This window comes from Balaenoptera acutorostrata, chromosome X, assembly GCF_949987535.1.
Source record: "Balaenoptera acutorostrata chromosome X, mBalAcu1.1, whole genome shotgun sequence".
Classification (NCBI taxonomy): Eukaryota; Metazoa; Chordata; class Mammalia; order Artiodactyla; family Balaenopteridae; genus Balaenoptera; species Balaenoptera acutorostrata.
In genome coordinates this window covers 90,457,654-90,473,590 of record NC_080085.1, presented here as the reverse complement: position 1 = coordinate 90,473,590, position 15,937 = coordinate 90,457,654, and the positions used below count along the sequence as shown (strand labels likewise).

The following is a 15,937-nucleotide window of genomic DNA, read 5'->3' as shown; positions in this document are numbered from 1 at the left end:
ATGTGGCAGGGTTTTCAGAACGAAATATGCAATTACCATATGATACAGCAGTTGTACTCTGGGCCATTTACCCAGAGAAATGAAAATTTATGTTTACACAAAAACCTTTACATGAAGTTCATCACAGTTTTACTCACAATAGTTAAAAAGTGGAAATAGCCCAGATGTCTTTCAACGGGGGAATGGCTAAACAAACTGTGGTACATTCACACCATGGAATCCTATTCAGCAATACAAAGGAACAGACTATAGACCCACTTTACAACTTGGATGGATCTCAGGAGAGTTATGCTGAGTGAAAGAAATCCATTCCTAAAGATAATATACTATATGATTCTATTTCTATGACATTTAGGAAATTATAATAGTGTCTGACAGAGTTTAGGGATGTGGGATCAGGAAGAAGGTGGGTGTGGCTATAAAGGCTAACATGAGGGAAACGTGTGGTGATGAAACAGTTTTTGATCTTGTTTGTGGTGATAGTTAGAACACCTACATAGCTGGTAAAAGTGCATGGAATTATATATATAAGGATTATTCACAGGTGTTCTAACACACAAATGAGTGCATGTAAAATGGCGAAATTGTAGTAAGCTCAGTGGACTGTACCAATGTCCATTTCTTAGTTTCGATACTGTACTAAAGTAATACAAGGTGTTATTATTAGGAGAAGGTGAGTGATGGGTATACATGACCTCTCTACACATTTTTTTGCAACTTTTGGTAAATCAGTAATTATTTCAAAGTAAATAAGTTAAAAAAGCAACATAGGAGTTGTGGGGAAAATAGTGTTAGTTACACAACCTAAGAACCTAATAAAAATGTTAGCACAGTTTTAGACCTGTTAAAGGATTAAGAATACCATAATTATTAGAGTAAATATGGTACTTTACTTGCTAAATACGTTCTATTTGTTTATAGAAGTGAACATCAGAACGGTCACAACTTGTGAGTACTGAAGTGGTGGAGAGAAGGTTATCAGGAGGCAAAGCTTGGATTTTAGGGTAGTCCAGGAATGGAGTCCTTACTCTATAATTTTCAAGCACTGTACAGGTCGGCTATAAATGCTAGAGACTGCCAGGGATGATGTGGGAGATGGGACCTTTTGGTCCTGGCCCCACTAACTCATGGTTGGGTCAGGGGAAGAGCAATCCAAGACACACAACATACAATGTGCAATGTTACTCTTTAATATAAAGATAAACAAGGATCATGCGTGGGAAAAATACAGAACAACTGGCAGGCCTACACGGTAAACTTTGGTTTCCTGATTAGCTGGACTGCAAGCTTAGTCATGGATATGGCTTCAGTTAAGAGAAGAGAGGTAACAAATATGAGGAGGATGAAAATGACATCTAAAGGCTCATTTGCAGAGTTTTGTTCTCAAGATCCCAGGTCAGTGGATGAGGGTCTCATCTCAAAATTCATCTGGAATCTTGCCCTTGGGCTGAAGAAAGTAAAGAGAAAGAATTGGGATGTCAGCAGAGCCAGCAGCCGTTGAGTTTCAACCCCAGGGCACCTGACTTCTGTCCGCCTTCACCTTCCTGAAACCCTAGAGGTCTATTTCTTCTTATCTCTGAATTCTCAGAATTGACTTTTTAATGAGTAAAGAATTTTTTAGTTCTGGTATAGTCCAGTCATTGTACTGAAAGCACCTGTAGTGGGGGAGGATAGATGACCTCCCTTAGGACCAAACTGGAGACACTTGACCACACAACGTCACAGCTAAATCTATGCTACAAGAGCACGCCTTCAAGTTTACCAACATGTATGTACCAGAATGAGCAGATGCCACAGCATGTAATGCTGAAAAAGAAGCGAAAAGGTAAATGCCTATCAATAATAGCTTATGGCTTCCTGGAATTCAATTGTTTAATATATTGATCTTAGAAAGAATAATGTAGCTTCACATATACTGAGAGGAAAGGCTGGTACTAATAATAAACAAAAGAAGTTTCAAAACAGTATATAAGATAGGAAACCTGTATTTTATAATACATGGAAAGGTATTAGTATGAAATTAGGGAATTTCTCACAACTAAACGTTTGTAAGAAAAAAATAGATGTAAAATAATTACCTTCAAGTTCCCATTAATCACCCCTCTACTCCTCCCAGCTCCCTCCTATGCGCACGCAAACCCAGCACTCACTTCTGATTCCACTAGAGGTTCACCTCAGGTGGGGTGGAGGACGCCTGCATGATGTCCTGCTGCTCCTGGGAGAGGGTGTGCATGGAGCTGGAGGTGGGCGTAGGCGCTGGGATGGAGAACACACTCTCGGTCTCACTGGGGCTGGCGTCCCTCACAAACAGCTCGTCATTCACGATGCACAGACTGAAGGAAAAATGGGCCCTCAGACTACGCCTGGATGGACACCCACACCCCCAATATTGACTCTGCTCCCACTGGCACTCAGCAACCAGATTCCTTCCACGCCCCTCCTGTGTCTGTCTCCCGGGTTCCTTGGCTGGTACCTCTGCCCCTCCCCACAGAGCCCACCTTTGGAGAGACTGTCCACCACCTTCACTCGATTTATAGGTTTATCCCCAACCCACGGGCAATTTCGCATTTACCCTTTACCACAGCCCAAGGGGTGGACGCTCTGATCCCCATTCTCGGAAGAAGACACTGAGTCACAGAGAGGTCATGTGACTTGACCAAGGTCACACAGCGAGTGAGTGTTGGGTCAAGGAGAGAACGCATAGGCCGATTCCAGAGCCCATGCTCTTCTTAACCACTAGGCTGGACTGCTCCTGGGATCTCCCTGCTGGCTTTCCACAATACCGAGTAAACCTAAGGTCTGCGCCACCACATTCCCACGCCCCTGAGCGCAGGCGGGGATGGGCATTCCCGCTCACAACAGGGCTCTCACCTGGAGTAGCTGGCAGGGGTAGCGATGAAGGTCCGGGTGAAGGCACGCACACAGCCCTGAGAACTTCCTTCCACTTCAACAGCAAACAAACAACAGTACCCCTTAGAGCCACACGTGCTGTACACGCTCACACGGCGGTCCCCAGTCAGGCTGTGACTTCACACTGATGCTGAGAGGGCAGTTGTTCACGGGGGCCAGGGTGTCGGGAATCAGGAGGGCAACTATAGGAGCAGTCTGCGCCCAGTGACAGGGCCCCTGACAACCACTACACAGGTTCACGGGATGCGTTTTTCACAGCCGCCCAAGAGGTGGATACTACTACCCCATTTTGCAAATGAGGAAACTGAGAGGTTAAGTAACGGCCCAAGTTCTCAGAGTGAGTATCTGGGATGAGAGCCACCAAACTCCACAGCCTGTGTCCCCAACGCCCAGGGTGTGCAGGGCAGACAGGCATGGACACAGCTCAGACCTGGATTGTCTGTGGGAAGCCTGAGGGCTGGAGAACACAGTGGGGAAGGGGAGGGGAGGGGAGGAGAAGGGAAGGGAAGGGGTCAGGGAAGCTGGGTGGTTCTGGGAGTGAGCCTGGCCAGGGGGAGGCAGCAGTGGGGCATCTGGGGTGGGGATCTACACACACTCACCTTCCTTGAACACCCCGCTGACGGAGAAGCAGAGCATCGTTTCCTGAAAGGGAAGAGCCCAGGCGCCCAGTCACCACCTGCACCTCCTACCCACCTGCGGCTTCCTGGGCCCGCCCGAGGGAGGAAGCAGGCGCTCACCGTCTGGGACCACGTGTCCACCACGAAGGAGCTTAAGTCATGCTGAGTCTTGGGCAACACACAGAGGGTGTGCACAATGACACGATTTGTGTGCTTCAGCAGCTGGACCCGCAGGTCTGTGAGGGGAGGGGAAGCGAGCGAAGGTCAGGGGCTGCCACGCCCTGGGCCCTATGATTGACCCCTTCACCGCCCTTTCCCACCCAGTCTTCCCATCACACACTCACGGGGGTCCGTGAGCTTCTTCATATTCCGGCTGTCCTTGAAGTACTCGCACAAGCTGCTTCTAGGAGACAAAGAGCAACAGTGGGTGGTGGGTGTTTGCAGGAGCTGGCCTGTGTCTGCTGGGGAGGCACACGGCCCAAGAGCAGAGCCTGTGCTGTGATACTCACGGGGCTGGGTCCTCGGGGTGGAAGGGAATGGTCAGGGAGAAGCAGGCCTGCTCGTGATAAGCACCCACGAGACCCTGTCGGTCTCCACAGTCATGGATCAAGTAGTACCTGAGGGGGAGCAATGAGGACAGTCTATCTCTGTGGTCTGGACCTCAAATGAGACTTGGAAACTCCCCTGAGCAGACCTGTGCTTAGGTGGCCTCACCTGTCCTCGCCCTCTCCCCCTTGCTCAGCTTCCCAGAGGTACTTACTGCTGCAGGAATTGCAGGACTAGGCTCTTCAGCTCATCGCATCCAAAGTAGCTGCCCTGGAATCAAAAGGCATTTGAGACTATGCAGTGGATAAAGCCTCCCTGCAACACCCCAAATGTCGTTTGATCCTCTTCCTCACCTTGCAGGGCTTTAATACGCAGGGAGTGTCAACGTCAACAGTAACTGGTGACGGTAACTCCTGGCCATCCTGGAAAAGGGAAGAGGAAGTCAGGAGTGGAGACCAGGGGAGTGGCCCTGGATGATCCGGGAAAAGGATGGGCCCAGGAGGGTGAGGGTCAGAGGTCAGGTGTGAAAGGGCCCTGGAAATTCCATGGGAAAGCTTACACTGGATGTCTTCATCATGAGGTCCTGGAAGTCTCTAGTGTTATATTCAACTTGTGTGTGTGCGTGTGTGTATTTATGGGTATTTTTCCAGCAAGTCTATCCATGTCATTTTCAGGAGTCCATGCCCCCCAAAATGGTTAAGGTTCTGATGCTAATATGTGATCTAGGCAAGACCCAAAGGGCTTGAGGGCAGGTGCAGAGATCACCGACATTTATAAGAGACAATGATTTACGTAGGCACTTACTAGGCGTAATAACTTCGGGAAACGATCTCTGATGGCCCTGTCCAAAACCAAAAATAGAGAAGAGATGGTTGATAGTTCAAGGTTGCAATGCTTCCTTTGAGTGAAAACAGTCATACCATAAACAGAGATCAGTGTGTTCTGGCCCATCCAGCAGCGCCCTTTGCCCACCTCTGCTTCTGATTTTAAGGGTTTTCGGTCCACTTCCCTGTTGAGCACTGAGCATCTGTCAGCTTACTGTCTGAAAGGCACTGTCTCCTCATCTCTCTCAATACCTTCACTTTAATATTCCTTCCCTCCCTCCCTTCCTCTCCTTCGCCTGGGTAGCTTCCACCCAGGCTACCCGCACTCCCTTCTCCAGTGCCACAGGGAGCAGCATTTCAAACCCATACTGCAGGGCTTCCTTCTCCTCCCTTCCTTCCTCCAGGGCCCCACTGAAGGCTGTGGGGAGAAGAGGGAATGGGGTGGGAGCCCGGGGCTCTGCTACCTCACTGGGGGTCCAGCACTCTGGCAAGACCCGGACACCCCCCAGGGATGGCCCAGGATGCTGGGCCAGGGAGGTGAGTGAGGTGGGGCTCAGGGAGGGAGATGGAGGGGATGAAGGCAGAAAGGGAGTGAAGGTAGGAGGGGAGAGATGAGAGAGACATAGGGGCACAGAGACAAGGGAGAGAGAGAAAACAAAGGGAAGGGAAAGGAGCTCTCCCGTGGTCGGGGTCAGGGAAGAAGAGAGAAGAAAGGGGAAACGGCGCCCCTGTTGCGGCTCTTCACCTGCCCCAGAATCGCCCAGACACACCAGGTAGGAATGGAAAATATGCCCATGTTGGGCTGGGGCCCCACTGGATGCTGGTTGAAACTTTGTCACCTGTGTGAGTTCAGCCAGACTTGGGCATGGGAACCAGGGCCGCCATGGGGGCACATCTCCCCCAGAATGAGGAAAGGGTCAGGTCCCAGCTCAGTATGGGGCTGAGGATCCGTGGCCCACTCTTATGATCACCGTCTTCTCTCCTGATGACCCCTGCACCTGTCTGAGTTCGTTCTTTATCTGAGGAACCGTACCTGTCTCAGGCTGCCCAGGGCTCCTGTGAAGGACCAGATGGGATGACGTGACGTGTGCAGGGAGGGATGGAAAGTGCCCCTGAGAGCCCTGTCCTTCTGTCTCCTCTACCACCTCTGCCCTCTGCCTTCCACTCCTGCCTCAGGAAGCCCTCTGATCACTGGCGGGGGCCCACGTCTGGCCCCTTGACTCAAGGAGCCCTGCTTTTTCCCAAGGAGGGTCCAGCTCCTGGCATTGGGCCAGCAGAATGGATGTCATGACAGCAGCCACCCACGGCCTCAGCCCTCAGCATGGCGCAGGAAAGCCCCCATGTCAACCTGGGAGACGAGGGGGGACCCCTTTGGAGGAAGGGGAAGAGGGCCCCTCTCAGAACGGGGGAGGCAAACGCCATCTCAGCACGAAGAAGGAAGGCTTCTCTCAGCAAGAGGCCCTGGACTGGAGGACCCTTCTCAGTCCAGGGCGCCAGCATCTGGATCAAGGCTGGTCGCTCCTGGTCCTGGTGAGGAGGAGAAGCCCTGCTTCCTGCGGCACACTCTTGGGAGGCCTTGGCGGAACATAGCTGGGCGCAGAGAGCTGGAAACAGACCCCAGAGCCCCTGCAGAGGTGAGCAGGTCAGGGGAAGGAAACTCCTCACCGGTGATAGGCACAGAGAGAGCAGAAGGTGGGGCCTCTGATCCTCCCAGAAGACCAGGGCTGCCACCTTTGGCAAAGGGGCACTGTCACAGATAGTCTAGGCTCCCACGGGTGAAGGTCACCAGGAAGGGTGACAGGGTGTTCACACTGACCTTACATAGGTGGACTGGTCGGGGAAGGTGCCACACAATGGGTTCCCTTGCAGCCACAGCTCTTCAAGCTTCAGCCCTTTAATCTTCCTCAACTCCCACAGATACTTCAGCTGAGAAATATGGGGCGGAAGAGGGAAAAGGAATCCCAGGGAAAGAGGGACATCCGGCTCTCTGCACCCCCAGCCCCCTCCCTCCCCCACAGGTACCTTCACCTGCCTCCTGTCATCACTCTGATGGCCACTAACACGCCCCCTCCCCACTCTCAACCCAACTTTGATCTGGCTCCCTCTTCTCACCTTATTTTTGGAGAGGTTCAGGATCTTGACCGTGGGGGCCATCTGTATAATGTCAGACAGGCCATCCAGCTGGTACAGTTTGTTGCTGCTCAAGTTCAAGGACAACAGCTTAGGGGCAAGAAGAGGTAGAGTGAAGGTTACTGTCTAGGACCTTGGAGACAAATCTGCCCTCCACCCCATCTCTTCCACCCCCTACCCTAATACCAGCACTGGGCCTACAGCCTCACCTCAGGGAAATTCTTTTTGATGATCTGCAGGGTGGCAGCCATGCAGTTTCTTCGATTCAGAATTATATCAATATCATGGCCCACCAAGTCTTCAGGAAGGAGAGGGGAGGGAATCAGATGGCTGAGTGGGGTCTGGCGCCAGCACCAGCCCCTCCCACGTTACCATCCCTAAGTCTCCCTCCAAGAAGACCCCTCTGCCCTCGCCCACCCTAGAATTACTGCTGTCAGCCGTACCTGGGTCATTGCGGAGCCTCCGGAGGTCAAGAGCTTGCTGGGAGACATCAAATCGTTTGCTCAAGGTCAGCTGCGGAGAGAGAGATGGAGAGAGCCGCTCTGAGGCTGTGGTGGTGGCAGGGAAATCAGGGGCGAGGGGGACGGGGGGCTGGAGGAAGGAGAGGTGGGTCTGAGCGCTGGCACACAAAATGCCTTGAGTCTGCATTACTTTTAGTTGCTCCATTTCTTCTGGCTTCAACTTATCCCGCACAGAGTAGGGAGCAGCGGAGGGGCTGACAAACACAGGTATCTGCAGGAAGAAGAGGTGGGGTAAGCACCAGGAACTCTAGTTCCAAAGAAGACAACCAGCCCCTGGCCTGTACTCCTTCCTCAGGATGAGGTACAGGTAATGCCCGCGACACACACCTTTCGGCTCTCCTCGTCACAAATCTTGTAGCTGACATCCATCAATGCAGAGGCAGTGCTAGCTTCTTGGACAAAGAACTCAGCCCCAGTGTGCATAAAGTGGAACTACAGGGATTGAATGCAACAGCAATAGTATCAGAAGCCAACAGACCCTGCTGAACCAGGTCTCTCTCTCCCCCTTCCCTGTGCCCACGCGTCTGGCTTCGGCATCCTCTCTTACGTCCACTGGAGTGAAGGGGACACTGCAATGGCTCTGGATTGAGTTCATTAGCCATGTCCTGTCATACTTTATCCTGGAAGGAATCTAAGGATGAAAAGAAGGGATGGGAGAGAGGACAGACAACAGGGAATTTAGGCTGGAGGACGAACCTTTTCCTGTTCTTTTCCGGCCTTCTACTGAGCTTGACAGGGTTTCTAAAGAAGGGACCACTGGCATGATTTCTTATGGGTGTGTGTAATATGGATTTCCTAAATACTCTTTCTCTCCAGTCAAGCTCTCTTCCAAATAATCAAGGTGTCAGAGATGATCTTCCTTTTACAAATTTCCAGGAGATCCTACCCAGTGCAGACACTGCTTGCCCCTCAGACAAGGTCTCCAGAGGCTCGACCCTCCATCTCCCACACTCAGCTTGCCAAACTGAGACCTCCAATGTGGAGTTGCTCCATATCCTTGGCAGTAGTTTCCATCTTTGCTCTGAGACAGGCTCCTCCGTTCTCCTCACAGTCAGCCTGTTCCCTTTACACTGCTTCTCTGAATCTGCCCTTAGATGAACAAGATTGTTAACTCCTGGTCATAAAAAGGACAGCTTACAAGCTGTCCCCAGTGAAATAAACCAGCATCTCAACATGAGCCCAACACAACTCTCCCTGACTTTTCTCTCCTGCACATTCCATACATTTTTCAGGATACTCACGGTGACCCTGAACCAGCTCCCTGGGGTTCCATCTTGTGTGTTCTCCCGCATTTCTCTCTCCAGAGGTTTTCTGTTTCCCCACACAGTCATATGCATGTGGCCTTCACTGTCCAATCTCACTGTCCTCTCGTTGCCTCGGATGGTACAGGGAGAGCTGCAGGGGGGATGTGGAGAGAAGGAGGGTGAGTGGCCATACGTGCTAAGAAAGTCTTCTGTACACCCTCGTCTCTTTGACACCAGCACTACAATTAGGATTGCTCAACCATTATTTCACTTCTAGCATGCTTCAGTTTTGCAGTGACAGAAGAAAAACAAGTCCACGGAGAGTGAGAGAGGTGCATAGTCCCAGGGGCTGCTGTGTACAAACCCTGCTGCCTGGTCACTTACTGTCTTACTTCGGGGTCCTCCTGGACATCCCTCTTCACCACGTTTCCATCATCCTCCTGGAGGTGTGAGGGCTGAGGCTCACCCCCACCGTGTTCATAATGACGGCTCCTCTTGCCAGAATTACCTGGGAAAGAACTACAACGTTTCTTTCTTCCTTGAGGTGGTCTACCACCATCACTGTATTCTGAAAAGAGGAACAAAAATACAGGTTTGAAGACACATCTCTGGTGCACTTACCACATACCATGTCTTAGGCTAACAGGATGGTAGGGCAGGCACAGTGCCAACCTGGCCTAAGGGACCAATCCCACAAACCTCAGAAAGGACACTCTTCTGCCTGTGCAGAGAGGACAGCCTTATCTGACAGATGGCACTATCAGGGGAAGAATCGAGGAGGAGCAGGATGAGGAAGAGGAGGACAAGGAGGAGAAAGAGGGAGGAGAAGGAGGAGGGAGGAGAGGGCAACTGCGTTGAAACTTTTAACACAGTGGAGCAGGACTGACAAGGAACCGAGGTGTATGCGTCCATGGGTTAGACTGGACACCAGTCATATATGTACCAGGAAGGCACCCGAATCTTGCCTTCTCTCAGGACTTTCCAACAACCACACCAATACCTCTCTCGTGCTTCCCAAATCCAATCAGCCACCACACCGATTCCACTAACAACCAGCAAGCTAGCTGGACTTCCTTTGCCAGTGCACTAGGAGCTTTAATGTCACGTGGCACTGATGTCACAGCCTCCTGAACTGTCTCCCTCCCTCCAGCCTTGCCCTGAACAATACTCTGTTTGCAAGAGCCAGGGTGAGCTCTCTTTTGGGCCAGCCTGAAATGCCTTTCAGCTCAGCAGGCAGCTCTTCCTCACTTCAGCTCTTCTATAACAAGGGTGTGAATGATAACCTGGAATGATGTGTCAGCCACCATTTCCAAGTGTTTAGGGATTCTTCTTTTTGCTTTCTATTACTGGTTTCTAATTTGATTCCATCGTGGCCAGGGAACACACTCTGGGATATTTCAATTCTTTTTCTTCTTTTTTTTAAATAATTTAATTTCTTTATTTATGTCTGCGTTGCGCCTTCGTTGCTGCACACAGGCTTTCTCTACTTGCGGCTAGTGGGGGCTACTCTTCGCTGTGGTGCACGGGCTTCTCGTCGCGGCGGCTTCTCTTGTTGTGGAGTTTGGGCTCTAGGCACGTGGGCTTCAGTAGTTGTGGCACGCGGGCTCAGTAGTTGTGGCTCGAGGGCTCTAGAGCGCAGGCTCAGTAGTTGAGGCGCACGGGCTCAGCTGCTCCGCGGCATGTGGGATCTTCCTGACCAGGGCTCGAACCTGCGTCCCCTGCACTGACAGGCGGATTCTTAACCACTGCACCACCAGGGAAGTCCCTCAGTTCTTGTTGAATTTACTGAGGCTTGTCTGATGGTCGAGGAGATGGTCTAACTTGGTGAATGTTACAGAGACCCTCGGGGAAAAACCTGTACTCTGCTGTTGGTGGGCGGACTGTTCTATTTATGTCATGAAGATCTCGTTAGTTTCCTGTGTTATTCAGGTCTCCTATATCCTTGCTGATTTTCTCTCTGGTAATTCTGTCACTTGCTAAGAGGGAGGTGGGTGTGGAAGGCCCCCACTATAATTATAGATCTGGCTCTTTCTCCTTTCAGCTCCACCAGTTTTTGATTCATGTACTTTGAGGCTCTGTTGTTTGGTGCATACACATTTAGGATCTTTATGTCTCCCTGGTGTCCTGATCCTTTCATCATTCTGTAAGGCCTCTCTTTGGCTCTTGTTCATTTTCTTTGCTCTGACATCTACTGTATTGGATACTGAAGCCACAGGCACGCTTAGAAAGTGTCCTGGTTATACCTCACCTTTCATTCACTCCTAGGAGTTGTGTTGTTGTTCACCCCTCCGCCCACAAATTCTCCCCTCCAACATATCTAATTCACCATGGGAAAAGATTTGGAAGTTTTTCGGCACCTGCAGAAATAAGATCGTGTCAATTCTCTTCCCCATAGGTGGATTCACTAAGGGTATTTTATTTTTAACACATTCCACTGAAACAGGGAACCAGCAGATTATCATACCAGTGGCTTGTGGGGAGGGAGGATTATGGTAATTACACTGTTAGAAACCAGCTTCCTTTGGGTTGTAATACTTAAGGCTCTCTAGGTTTGTGGGCTGTGCCTTTTGTACATTAACTATTCCATGTTGTCTCAGGGCACGCTTACGAGTAAAGATCCGTCCAGGGCTGATCACTCCACGATGGAGTGATTACGACCAGGCCTCAGATGAACTCCTCTGAGGAGCCGTTGCTTTCCCTGTGTGGCCCGCTGTCAGGGCAGTCCTGCTACTCACAACCTTGGGACTTTCCCTGTGTGGCACTGGAAGTGAAAGTAAACACAGATAGGGCATTGGACCCACAAACGCCACTTGCTCGGTCCCCAAACCTCGGAGGGGGCCTGGCGTGCTCTCTTTCTCCCACACTCCACATCCAACTGGTCAGGAAATTCTCTCGGCCCCTCTCTCAAAGTATGTCCAGAAGCCAGCCACTTCTCACCACCTCCATTACCACCACCCTGGCCAAGATACCAACATCTATCTCCTGGACTGTACTGCTGTCCAGCTGGCCCCTCTGCTTTCATCCTGGCTCCCTTACCTGTCTGCTTTCAACCCAGCAGCAGAGCGCAAGTCAAATCATTTCACTCCTCTGCTCAACACCACATAACAATGGTTTGAAGCCCACCAACATGTTCAAAAGCCAGGAGTTCATAATGATACTCATCAACAATAGCAACAACAAAGAGGAACCTTATTGGTGACCTTTGGAGAATGCCAGGCAACCAACTCGTTTTCAGGAAAATCCAGCAATGAAAGGGAAAAATTCACATTTTAAAGGGAGCAGTAAGGGCATGTGGTCTATGTATGGTGTATAGGAAGAGTCAGAGTCATTTGCAAGAACCCACATTCCTTCAGAAATAACGTTGCCAAGGGGAAAGCGTAGAAGGGGGCCAGCTAACAAATACCGCAGTCCCCCGGCTGACCAACTATGTCGGGTGCCTAAACAGGGCTAGAGACCTCCCTCATCAAGGTGATTCAGACACAAGCAATCTCACACATCGCCTTGTCAAGTACTTGATAGAATAATCCAGTGAAGCCTTGTGGTCCTGGGATTTACTTTGCTGGGAGATATTTGAGAACTGATTAAATCTCCTTCCTCATTAATCGATCTGTTCATATTATGTATTTCTTTACGATTCAGTCTTGCTAGATTGTCTGTTTGGGGGACTTTATCCATTTCTTCTAGGTTTTCCAATTTGTTGGCATACAATTATTCACAGTATTCGCTAATAATCCTTTTAATTTCTGTAGCATCAGTTGTAATGTCCCTCTTTCATTTCTGATTTTAATTATTTGAGTGTCTTCTATTTTTTTTTTCTTAGTGAGTCTAACTAAGGCGTTTGTCAATTTTGTGTAGCTTTAACAAAAAGCCAACTCTTAGTTTCATTTACTTTTCTTCTATTGTTGTTCTATTTCTTCTCTATTTCATTTATCTCTGCTCTTATATATCTCCTTCCTTCTGCTAGTTTTGGCTTTAGTTTATTCTTCTGTTTCTAATTTCTTGAGGTGTAAAGTTACGTTGTTGATTTGAGATCTTTTGTCTTTTCAATGTACACATTTAAAGCTATAAACTTCCTTCTTAGTACACCTTTGCTGCATCCCATAAGTTTTGGTATGATGGACTTTCATTTTAATTTGTCTCAAAGCAGTTTCTAATTTCCTTTGTGACTTCTTCTTTGACCCATTCATTCTTTATGAGTGTGTATGGAGACTCCAAAAAAAATGAAAACTACAACTCCCATATGACCCAACAATCCCACTTCTGGGTATATATCCAAAAGAACTCAAAGTAGAATCTTGAGGAGGTACTTGCACATCTATGTTCATAGCAGCACTATTCACAACAGCCAAGAAGTAGAAACAATTAAAATGCCCATCAATGGATAAATGGATGAAGAAATTGTGGTATGTATATATATATATATATATATACAATGGAATATTATTCAGCCTTTTAAAGGAAGGAAATTCTGTCATATGCTACAGCATGGATGAACCTTGAGAACATTACGCTAAATGAAATAAGCCAGTCACGAGAAGACAAATACTGTATGATTCCACTTGCATAAGCTTTCTAGGGACTTCCCTGGTGTTCCCGTGGGTAAGACTCCATGCTCCCATTGCAGGGGGCCCATGTTCAATCCCTGGTCGGGGAACTAGATCCTGCAAGCATGCTGCAACTGAGAGTCCGCATGCCACAGCTAAGAAGCCTGCATGCCACAACTGAGTCCACATGCTGCAACTAAGAAGTCTGCATGCCGAAACTAGAGATCCCGCATGCTGCAACAAACAGCCGGCACAGCCAAAATAATAAATAAATAAATAATTTTTTTAAAAAAAGTTGGGAAAACTATAGTAAACAGAGTCCATGGGTTTAAAAAGAAAAGGTATCTAAAGTAGTCAGATTCATAGAAGCAGACAGTAGAATGGGGTTACCAGGGACTGGGGGGAAGGGACAAAGGGGAATTGCTGTTTAATGTGTAGAGTTTCAGAATTGAAAGACGAAAAAGTTCTGAAGATTGGTTTCACAACAATGTGAATCAACTTAACAGTACTGAACTGTACACTTAAAAATGGTTATGATGGTAAATTTTATGTTACGCATTTTTACCATAATTTTTAAACCTGTACATTAGAGTGTGATTACTCAAAAGGAAATATTAAGAAAAGTTTTTGTTTGGATATGTAAATACAAACGTAAAGAAGTCAACATAAAGAACACGTGAGAATGTCAACTGTGCTTATGAGTAGGTGTTTGGAATGCACAAGAGGTATACTTTCATGTCCCTGCTCTACTTGTATAAAAGGCTGGGTCAGGGTTTTGCCACGGGCTTGGGGGGAAGCACTATTGCTACTGACTCATTACCTAGCATAATAGAAACAATTACTGATAATCAGATCTACCTGTCTTCTCTCTGATTATTAAGCTACATCACTTTGGACGATTCACCCGGCTTCTCCTGATCTCAAATTACTTACATGTAAAAATCAGGGATTAGAGCTAACCACCACCTCAGTCAAGATATAAAGCATATACCACACTCCAAATGGTTCCCAGTTAATCTTTCCATCTCCCAGCTCCATATAAACCTTGATCTGCTCACAGTCCCTATATATTCGTTTTGCCTGCTGCAGAATTTCTTGTAAACGGAATCATACATACTGCACACCTTTGTGTCTGGCTTTTTAAAGTCAGCATCATGTTTTTGAAATCCGTTTATGTTCCTGCCTTTTTTATTGCTGAGTAATATCCCACAGTATGGGTTGTAGTTCTCCACCTCGTTTACACAGTAGAGCCCCTTGGGGAGTTTGAGAATGCCACCAGCTCCAAGCTATACCCACAGTAATTAAAGCAGAATTGGGTTGAGACCCAGGCACCCACATTTTCTAAATTCTCCACGTGACTGCAGTGTGCTACCACAGTTGAAAGCTACTGTATTAAAGTATCAGCTTTGGGTTTATGCCTGCCAGAGACCCTAGGAATGGATGCCACCTCATTTTGCTGGCTTTCCACTCTGTTGTTTTAGGGACCTAGTGATTCCATTAGCTTAAATTAGAGATTGGCAGACTACAGCCCATGGGCCAAACCTGGCCTGTGGCCTGTTTTTCTAGGGCCTGCAAGCTAAGAATGGTTGTTACATATTTAAATGGTTACAAAAATAATATTTCTTGACACGTGAAAATTATTTGAAATCCACACGCCAATGTCCACATGCAAAGTTTTATTGGAACACAGCCATACTTGTCTCTGGAGCCTTCCGCTCTACAACAGCAGAGCTGAGTAGTTACGAAAGAGACAAACTGGCCCACAAAGCCTCAAATATTTGTCACCTGGCCCTTTCCAGGGAGTTTGCTGAGCTCTGGCTTAGAGCAAGTGTCCTTAAAGCAAATGCACAGTAACTGTGGTAAATGGCTGACGGTCCCTTTGGCTAAGCCTGGGAAGAAGATTTACTGCAGTAACTTGCGGCTTCACCATAGGGTCCTTCCTCAGTAGTCCACTCATTCATGGTGTTCTGGCTCAAGTGTGGGAACTGAGTTAGGGACTACCATTTGCCATCAAGATAGGTCAAGTCACCAGACCTAGAGCTTGATTTCTTTATTTTTATGTTCTTATATGTTATTACAAATATTTATTTATATTTTATTTATTTTTACACTGATCAAATGCAACTTTGGAGTATGTCAGATATTTCAAGATCCAAGGGATCTGTTGATCAATTAGCCACATTCAGAGGTTGCTACAGGTCAAACCAATGTGACTACCCTTCCATCCTTGCTGTTTATTAGGTAAACAGCACTCACCTTGAGGCAGGAGATTAAGTGCTCCTACTGGGCCTGCAACACCAGAACCCCAACATCTCCACTCAAATGAGGGTGACCGTGTCAATGGCAGAATCTCCCATCTCATCTGTGGCCTACACAAGTCAGCCACTTCAGAACACTTCACAGATGAAGATGCCCTCCACACTAATGTGTTTCTCAATGCTGTGGGGGAAAGGAGTGTCCTCTGGGTCCCAAACAGCAGCTGCCTGGTCCACCAACACATTGACTTCAAAGGCATTTCAATTCAAGTGACCACAGGTGGTAACTCTTGAAACCGAGTCCCCCTAAAACCGAGTTCCCTTGCCAGGTTGATGATTAACTTCT

General features: G+C 48.3%; 1 pseudogene; it reads right to left on the bottom strand.

Annotated features, from left to right (window-relative positions):
* Nucleotides 1–1,598: 1,598 nt before the first annotated feature.
* Nucleotides 1,599–8,900, bottom strand: LOC130706412 (nuclear RNA export factor 2-like; annotated as a pseudogene).
* Nucleotides 8,901–15,937: the final 7,037 nt, after the last annotated feature.